Genomic DNA, 9,870 nt, shown 5'->3' on the forward strand with positions numbered 1-9,870 from the left:
CTCCCTAAGGGTTAGGGTTCAGGTTCCCTCTCAGCCAAGACTACCTAAGCTACACCATAAATTTCAGCAATTCACTGCATCCTAATTCACCGTATCGCAAGGTTTATGGACATGGACTTCATAGACAAGATTCCATAAATCAGTTCTGAGCAGCAGAGGGCTTTTTCCCCTCAGTCACTGGGGCTGGAGGGGCAGAGGGTGCTCACCACACACACAAGGAAAGCTGAGTGAAAGCTACAGATACTAGAGCCATTCCACATCTACTTCAACTGCCTGAAGAGACAGGAGTCTAGAAGGTAGAGTGATGCCAACAAACTAGGACTGGGGCAATAGAGAGCACAAATAAAGAATTTGGCCTTGTTTTTAGAGTCCATCTCTGTTCCTTAGGCAAGTCACAACCTCTCTGCACCTCAGTTTCTCATCTGTGAAATGAGGCTAATAATAGTACCTATCTCACAGGACTGTTCTGAGAATTAAATTAGATAATACAATACATTTCCTGACACTAGAGAGTGCTCAGTAAATGGTTATTATATTTACAATGCTGAAGCCAGACTCACATTCCACTTGCAGTTCCCTTTCTTCTCACAGGATCAGCAAAATCAGAAGCAGCAGAAAGATGTGGCAGACAGAGCCCTGTAGCTGTAATTAGAGGCCCTGGGGTTGAGTCCCTGTTTTTGCCATTTTTCTCATTGTGACTTTGACAAATTTCTACCCTCTCCAACTCCAAGTTGTACACTCTCTTCAACTGAAAAAAAAAAAAAATCAGCGTAATATCTGCTCTCTATGCTTCCTAGGAGTAGCCAAAGTCATACTTGACAAGGTATATAAAGGCATCTCGAAAACTGCACAGCAGAAATACTGAACAAGGCAAATGTATTGATATTAAACACCTCTATGGTTCTAAAACAATGTTTTTTTTTTTTTTTTTATCTCTCATCAGTCATTTTATCAAGTCCTAGTGCAGCAGGGTAAGCCCCTGCCCTGTGCCCTAAAACAATGTTTTTAAAAACTTTTTCGACTGCAACCCATTAGAAGAGAGATGTTTTTACATTGCAAGTCAGCATTCACTCATCACCAAAATAAAAGCTTAATCAAACAATACTTACCATACTTAGATAAGCTAAATTCAGTTTTCTTCTTTCTCTCCCCTTTCCTTTTTTTTTTTAAAATGCAGGCCATTAATTTCACAAGGCAGGGGTCCTTGACCCTCACCTCTCAATGGGCATCCGAACCATCTAAGGAACATTTGAAAAACTTGACTCCCAGGCCCTACCCAGCTAGCTCCTAAATCAATCGTTTGGAGTGGGACCAGGGCAGCAGGATTCTTAGACAGCTCCAAGTGATTCTATTCCACAGCCAGGACTGAGAACCACAATACCAATGGTTTCTAGATCACAGCTGAAAAACCAGTTATTTACATACCTGTCTGCAGCGTGTGCGCATGCCCGGGAAACACACAGAAAGGAATGAAGTGGAGCCTGGGCTTTCTCCTCCCAGATGGCCAGGAAACCCCATGCAGGTGGAAAACTAGAGTGGATTTGGAACATTTTATTAAAAGTAAAGGGACTCGGCTGGGCACGGTGGCTCACACCTGTAATCCTAGCACTTGGGAGGCTGAGGCGGGCGGATTGCTCGAGGTCAGGAGTTCGAAACCAGCCTGAGCAAGAGCAAGACCCCGTCTCTACTATAAATAGAAAGAAAATTAATCGGCCAACTAACATATATAGAAAAAATTAGCCGGGCATGGTGGGGCATGCCTGTAGTCCCAGCTACTCGGGAGGCTGAGGCAGCAGGATCGCTTAAGCCCAGGAGGTTGAGGTTGCTGTGAGCTAGGCTGACGCCACGGCACTCACTCTAGCCTGGGCAACAAAGCGAGACTCTGTCTCAAAAAAAAAAAAAAAGTAAAGGAACTCGAGTAGGAGGGGGTGAGGAAAAGCAAAGAGAAACTTCCAGACCTCCCTGCCTGCTCAGACAGCAGAGGAACCTCTGATCACGTCTGGACAGGGGTCTGAGAAGAGCCTTCTGGGCTCACTTGGAGAGGGCTTCACAGCTTGGCTACCTCCTCCTTCCAGGTGCAGGCCACATGGAACAGAAAATTCCTCTATTCTCATCTTTCCTGTTCACCAGAGAAGTCTGGGGGGGGGGGGCACGCGTCCGGTTTGCTCTGTTGGTGTGATCTGCAAACTACACTTAGCTGTCTGGCAGAACCTGGGCCAGGATGCACAAGGAACCAGAACAGCTGGAGGCCATGGTCTGTGCCCCTGCTCTACCCTTGGGTGCACAACTGGGATCAAGAAATCTGGATTCCGGCCGGGCGCGGTGGCTCACGCCTGTAATCCTAGCTCTCTGGGAGGCCGAGGCGGGCGGATTGTTCGAGGTCAGGAGTTCGAAACCAGCCTGAGCAAGAGTGAGACCCCCGTCTCTACTATAAATAGAAAGAAATTAATTGGCCAACTAATATATACAAAAAATTAGCCGGGCATGGTGGCGAATGCCTGTAGTCCCAGCTACTTGGGAGGCTGAGGCAGGAGGATTGCTTGAGCCCAGGAGTTTGAGGTTGCTGTGAGCTAGGCTGACGCCACGGCAGTAGCCTGGGCAACAAAGCGAGACTCTGTCTCAAAAAAAAAAAAAAAAAAAAAAATCTGGATTCTTTCTGTACATAATAGGTTTAAAAAAAAAAAAAACAACCAAAGCTGTATCTGTTTGAAGCACAGTCTGGATTTTGACCCAGATTTAATAACCAGTCATGATACTAAGTGTTACCATTTATTAGGTACCTTCTGTGTGCTAAGCGGTTGATACACACTATCTCATTGAATTCCATATCTCTTCAGATATGTATTTATAGATATTCAGGTTAAGTAACTCACCCAGGGTGATGCACTTAATAACTGCTGGTACCAGGGTGCTAATGCAGGTCTTTCCTCACTCCAGATCCTATGCTCTAGTCCAGGGCTTCTCAGCACTACTGACTTTCAGAGACAGGGTCTTGCTCTGTCTCCCAGTTTGGAGTGCAGCGGCAATCATAGTTTATTGCAGCCTCGAACTCCTGGCCTCAAGCAGTCCTCCTGCCTCAGCCTCCCAAGTAGCTGTGACGACAGGCATATGTCCCCACACTCGGCTAATTTTAAAAAAAGAAAATTTTTATAGAGATGGGAGTCTCACTATGTTGACCAGGCTGGTCTCAAACTCTTAGCCTCAAGTTATTCTCCTGCCTCAGCCTCCCAAAGTGCTGGGATTATAGGCATGAGCCACCACACCTGGCCTACTACTAACATTTTGAACCAGATAATTCTTTGTTGTGAGGGCTTGTCCTGTGCATTATAGAGTGGCTACCAGCATCTCTGGCCTCCACCCATTAGATACCAGTATCATTCCTCTCCCTCCAGTTAAGATAATCCAAAAATTTCTCCAGATGTTGCCAAACATTGTCCCTTAGGGGAGAAGGGGGCAAACCCATCCCCCCATCCCCAGAAGAACCACTGCTTTAGCTTAAGCCACCATGTATATTGTTTCTTGGTACTTTACAAACACATAAACCACTACTCAGAAGAGAGAGCAAGAACCAAACACAAGACTCCAGGAAAGTATGGTAAAACAATAATACCACCCTACTTATAGTTAGTTATTTATCACTACACAACGCACTAAGCACCTTTATAGTACTTATCTCCTTTCATGGCCTCTGAATGCATATTGGGATCTAATCCTGAAAGAGTTAATCCATCTCAAAATGAAGAACACTACGGAGAGATCCGCCCGTTTCACCTTCTCCAAGAAATTGAGAGAAAGGAACATGGAGTGAAATCCATATTGATCCTTAGCCCCATAAGCCATTAGAAGAAACTTTCGCTAATGCATAATCATAAAAGAGCACATTCTGTGAATTTCTGGTGGACGAAGCCTGTGTCTTATACCTCTCTCTAAGATAGCCAGGTGTGGTGGCGCATTCCTGTAGTCACAGCTAAAATAGAGGTGTAAGACACAGGCTTGCCTAAACACAGAGCATTCTCACTAAATGTTCAACCTCTCATGAAACATTAACTATTTCACAGCAACCCTAATTATTTGATTAAAATTAAGATAAAATCTGGCCAGATGCGGTGGTCCCCATCTGTAATCCCAGCACTCTGGGAGGCCAAGGTGGGCAGATCATTTGAGCTCAGGAGTTCGAGACGAGCCTGAACAAGAGCAAGACCCCATTGCTACTAAAAATAGAAAGAAATTACCTGGACAACTAAAAACATATAGAAAAAAATTAGCCGGGCATAGTGGCGCATGCCTGTAGTCCCAGCTACTTGGGAGGGTGAGGCAGGAGGATTGCTTAAGCCCAGGGGTTTGAGGTTGCTGTGAGCTAGGCTGATGCCACAGAATTCTAACCCGGGCAACAGAGTGAGACTCTGTCTCCAAAAAAAAAATAATAAAAAAAATTGAGATAAAATCATTTTCCCATATTGATAAGTCTTATGTATTTAATAAAATTTATAAAATTTTTTTAAACAAGGTCTAGCACTGTCATCCCAGCTAGAGTAAGTACAGTGATGCAATCATAGCTCACTGCAACCTTAAAACTCCTGGGTTCAAATGATCATCCTGCCTCAGCCTCCCAAGTAGCTGGGACTACAGGAATTCATCACTGAATTTGGCTAATTTTTTTCAATTTTTTATAGAGACAGTGTCCCACTATCACCTAGGCTGGTCTTGAACTCCTGGCCTCAAGCAATCCTCCAGCTTCAGACTCCCAAAGCGCTAGGATTAGAGGCACGAGCCACTGCACCCAGACAAAATTTATAAACTTGAAAAAAATTAATGTTGATATTTTCAAAAGAGCTGAGAACTTAGTACCAGGCTAATCTTCCCTATAAGTTAAAAAAACCAAGCAGAGCAAAACTCACGTTTGAACTGAAAGGAATGTTTACTAGAATCATCCCTTTCAACACATGCCAAGAAAACTGTAGCTGTTTCATTAGAATAATGTTTTCACTGGATCAAGGGAAAAAAAATTATAGGAGAGGCTTTTAAACTCTTTTTTCCTTCAGATTTTTCACTATCACACCAATCTTTTATACCTAATACACAACCCTAACAGGAATGTTCGTTTTTCAAAAAATATAAATTCAAAAGAAAGTAACTAATTGTGGTTGCTTGTAAGGTCACCCTTTAAAAACTCCTAAGAGGCCAGGATAGCAAAAAAACAAAACGTTCTATTCACATAGTTGCAAAGCCCAGCTGCAGGGAATATCATTACTTTGGAAATGATAAATTTCCACATGGCTTCAAAGGAACTTTAATATAAAACTGTCAATAAATAATCTTCCTAACAAAAATAGCTAGACTCGATTGAGCACACATTCAGTGTTCTGCATGCATATATCTGATGTCATCTTCATCGCAGCCCAATGAGGTACATAGCCATCAATGTCTTCAATCTAAGGTAAGAAAATTGAAGCCGAAAGGCATGAAACAATTTGCCCCAAACCACAGCTAGATCAAGATTTGAGCTGTGGCTATATGAAGTTTCAAGCTATATGAAAAAAAACTTGGAATTTAAAAAAGGAATATGTTCAGTTAATTTTTTACACTGCATGCCATGGAACCCTAAAGTTGAAATGAATTTTCAAAAATCACTCTTCCCCTTCTATCCTTTCACATCAAAAGTCAGGCACCAGGCATTACCTACGTTTGGGGGAAATGGCTTCCTGGGTACTTTTTGTTTTGCTTTCTGTAAAATTCCACAGTGATGGAAACTGCCTACTAATGAGTATGAGGAAAGTGGCAAGAAAGATTTTCACTAGCCCAATATGCCCTAAGCTATAACCATAAAGTGACAGAACCAATTATTTTACACACACACTAGAGCAGGCGTCCTCAAACTACGGCCCGAGGGCCACATGCGGGTGTTTTTGCCCATTTGTTTTTTTACTTCAAAATAAGATATGTGCAGTGTGCACAGGAATTTGTTCATAGTTTTTTTTTAAACTATAGTCCGGCCCTCCAACAGTCTGAGGGACAGTGAACTGGCCCCCTGTTTAAAAAGTTTGAGGACCCCTGCACTAAAACGTAAACACTAAAATGTACTTTGTACTCCAAAGTACCATAGTTAAGTTTCTGAGGAGTCAAAAGTTATATTTGAGACCTGGTGCGGTGCCTCATGCCCGTAATCCCAGGACTTTGGGAGGCTAAGGTGGGAGGATCACTTTAGGCCAGAAGTTCAAGATCAGCGTGGGCTATATAGTGGCACCCTTGTTTCTACATAAATTTTTTTTTTATTTATTTACTTACTTACTTACTTATTTATTTATTTAGAGACAGAGTCTCACTTTGTTGCCCAGGCTAGAGTGAGTGCCGTGGCGTCAGCCTAGCTCACAGCAACCTCAAACTCCTGGGCTCAAGCAATCCTCCTGCCTCAGCCTCCCGAGTAGCTGGGACTACAGGCACACATCACCATGCCCTGCTGATTTTTTGTATATATATTTTTAGTTTGCCAATTCATTTCTTTCTATTTTTAGTAGAGATGGGGTCTCGCTCAGGCTAGTTTTGAACTCCTGACCTCGAGCCACCAGCCTCGGCCTCCCAGAGTGCTAGGATTACAGGCGTGAGTCACCACGCCCAGCTCTACGTAAAATTTTTTAAAAATTAGCCCAGCATGGTGGCGTGCACCTGCAGTCCCAGCTACTCAAGAGGCTGAGACAGGAGGATCACTTGAGGCCAGGAGTTGAAGGCTGCAGTGAGCTATGATCATGCCACACTGAACAGTAGCCTAAGGTGGCAGAACAAGACCTTGTCTCTAAAAATCAAATCAAATAAAAACGATTACCTGACTTTTCCACTGTGCAGGGGGTTGGTTCCCTTAAACCCCCAGTTGCTGGAAGACCAACTATAATTACTTTCCAATCCTAAACACATACACTATACCTTTACCAGATGCCCCTTTTACAACTGCCAGTCCTTCAAGAGAATTTTCGTTCCTTTAATGGACATACTTCATATTACAACCTCCATTCCCCAGCTCAGAAGCCCAAGTTGGCCCCATAAGGTGTTTGTTTCTTCCCCAGCTGAGGAAGGTTTGTCATCACAGAGGCAATTCAGTAAATGTGTTGCAAACTCTGAAGGCAACTACAAAGCAGGCACTCCAAAACTACTCTCAGCAATGACACCATCACTAGAATCAGTACGCAGCTTGCCAAGAGAAGGCTTCTGATGGGGAGGAATACTCATTTGAATGCATAAATACTGGCATATTTATTTTAGCATTTGGATAAAGAATTGGAAGCATCAGCTAGCTTTATGTCCAAGTGAGTAAATACGTAGCTGCAATCATGATAATGCAGATTTTGGTGCAAAGTTCTGACTACTCAATAAGGTATACATACCCCCTTAATGGAAAAAAGCTTGTCCTGAAGGGATACTTGTAAAATGAATAAAACGCTTTCCCATTAACTTGCATAATTATTGAAGAGATTTCCTTTTCATGAGGCCCCCCCCAAAAAAATAAACAGATTCAACAAATGCTAGATGCCAAAATAATACTAGTTCCTCCCAAGAAGCTCAAGTCTCAGTGTGTGTCAGAAGACGGACCCACATGCATAGTCCAGAAGGAAAGAGGGAGAGGGCATTCTCTCCCACCCCCTAAAACTCAAGTATCTTCCAATGGAAAAATCCACTTCATAGGATTCCCAGGCCCTGAGTCTTCCCAAGTTAGCTGTTACACCAAATAATGAAACTAATTACCATACATAATTAACAATTCAGGATAAATTAATATAAAATAGTCAACATTATTTAACTAATTGAGGGGAGTCATGTGCCTAAGACAAACAACAGAAAAAAAAAAAAAAAAGACCATGCCCTAGTCATTTGTTTGTTTTTAGATACACACTTGGATACCCACCCACCAAGATCCTACGCAGTCTGGCTCCCTTCCAGGTGACCTGGTCAAGGGTGCAGCAGCTCATGGGTGGGTACCAGCTGTGGGTAACCTCAACAAGCCAGTCAAGGACAATATCTGCCTTCCACGCAGGTAACTCCTGTTAACTTCAGTAAAGGGGTCCCTCACTGACACAAACAATCCCAAACTGTACAATAATACTCCTTACGTTTACTCCACCGTGGAATGCAGCGCATTTGTGGGCGTTTGTGTGAGTGTGTGTGTCTGTGTTGCCCATTTTCCTCGTTTCTGGACTCAGAAACAGCCTCTCACAGAATGCAGAAGGAGCGCCTGGAGCGCCCACAGGTGCGCGCGGAGCTGCGGCGGCGCCCTGGCTGCTTCCAGACCCCCGCGAGGGGTCGGCGAGGTGCACAGCCAGGGACCCACGACTGACGGCGCACGCGAGCGCGGAGCCCCCATCTGCCCCCGACGCGGGTAGCCCGCGCGCTCTCGCGGTGTCCACGCCCCTGTTCCAGCGAGGGCGCTGGGGCCCCCTGGCTGAGACCTCCCCCGGGTCCCTGCCCCACCGACCCCCTCCGGCACCCCGCCGCCGCGGCCCCACCTCCCCCAACAGCTCCCCGACCCATGCACCCGGTTCTCAGCACCACTCCGCTCCTCGCGCCCACCCTCCCAGAGAACCAACCCCCCTCCATCTTTCCAGGGAGAAGCGACAAGCCTCGCCCCACCCTCCTCTTTCCGGGGCTCCCCTCCCGCCCCGGGCTTCCTCTCTCTCGCACTCCCCTCCCGGGTTCCGGCCCCTCCGCTCTAGGGAGGGGACCCCAAGAATGCGGACAGGGAGCCCCCCGTTCCGCCCTCCCGGACTCCCCCACGTCGCTGTCCCGGCTCTCCCGCCCTCCCGGCTCGGGCCCCGCCCCCGACATCGCCGTCCTGACGACCCCCCTACCCGCAGCTCTCCAGGCTTGGGTGCCGGGGCTCCCCAACATGGCAATCCCAGCACCACCCTCCCCCCAGCCATTCCGGGCTCCGGGTCTCCCCAACATCAGGGTCCTGACCCACCGTCCTCCCTCCGGGCTCGGGTTCTGATACTCCCCAACAGCAGGGCCCTAACCTCGATAGGACTCGGGTTCCCCGACACTGCGGTGCGGGACCTCCCCTCTGGGCTCGGGTACCGGGGCTCCCCAGTGTCGCGAGCCTGCCGTCGCTGCCTCCCCGGGTCGGGCCCCGGGGCGCCCCGCGGTCCCGACCCCCAGCCCGGCCCGCGGCGCGCCTCCCGCGGCGGGACTCACCGGCAGGGGCGGCGGCCGAGCCCGTGCGCGCAGTGCAGCCGGCCCGCGCTCGGGCTCGGGCTCCGGCTCCGGCTTCCCGCGGGGACTGCGGCCGGGAGGAGGGCCCCGCCGGCGGCCGGGGACGCCCGGCTCCGCCCCTTCCCGGCCCGGGGGCGGGATGCGCAGACCCGCGCGCGCCCCGCGGCCGCCCGCGCCGCCGCCGAGGAAGCTGGCTGACGCCGCTTCCTTCCTCCCGGGGCTCGACCCTCGCGGCCCCTCTCCGCCGCCAGAACCCCGAGAGTTCGAGAGAGACACCCGCGTTAACCGCCCTCCTGGTCTTTCCAAGAACCCACCCTCACGGGGCCACCTCCCAAGTCCCTCGGGAAGCGGGGAAAAACAACAAACTTCTTCAGCGATGTTGCCACTGATTCAAATCCTGGCCTCAGTTTCTCTCCCCATCCTCATATGAACGTTCAGGGTCATGCCCATGAAGTAAGTCACGTGATGACATACCACGGAGGCCCTTGCAGACACGCACACTGTCACACTCCCCCCAGAGACGCACCACCGTACAAGACCCATGCCTACCTCTCACGTGACTTCGCATCACACAAACGCACATCTTGCATGCATGGAGCCCACTCTACCCCTACATCCTCAGTCCACAGCACTCTCGTGGGTCCTTGTCGCAATGACCCACACATACAAGTGAGG

At 47.9% G+C, this 9,870-nt stretch overlaps 1 protein-coding gene across 1 annotated transcript in view; it reads right to left on the reverse strand.

The window, feature by feature from the left end:
* PAQR8 (progestin and adipoQ receptor family member 8) overlaps window positions 1–9,260 on the reverse strand; it is a 46,815-nt gene extending 37,555 nt beyond the window's left edge. Inside the window, exon 1 of the mRNA XM_076003300.1 lies at window positions 9,178–9,260. The gene's annotated coding sequence lies outside the window, so the exon portion shown is untranslated. The remainder of the gene's footprint in view (window positions 1–9,177) is intronic.
* Window positions 9,261–9,870: the final 610 nt, after the last annotated feature.

The sequence above is a fragment of the Microcebus murinus genome, chromosome 5, assembly GCF_040939455.1.
Source record: "Microcebus murinus isolate Inina chromosome 5, M.murinus_Inina_mat1.0, whole genome shotgun sequence".
Taxonomy (NCBI): Eukaryota; Metazoa; Chordata; class Mammalia; order Primates; family Cheirogaleidae; genus Microcebus; species Microcebus murinus.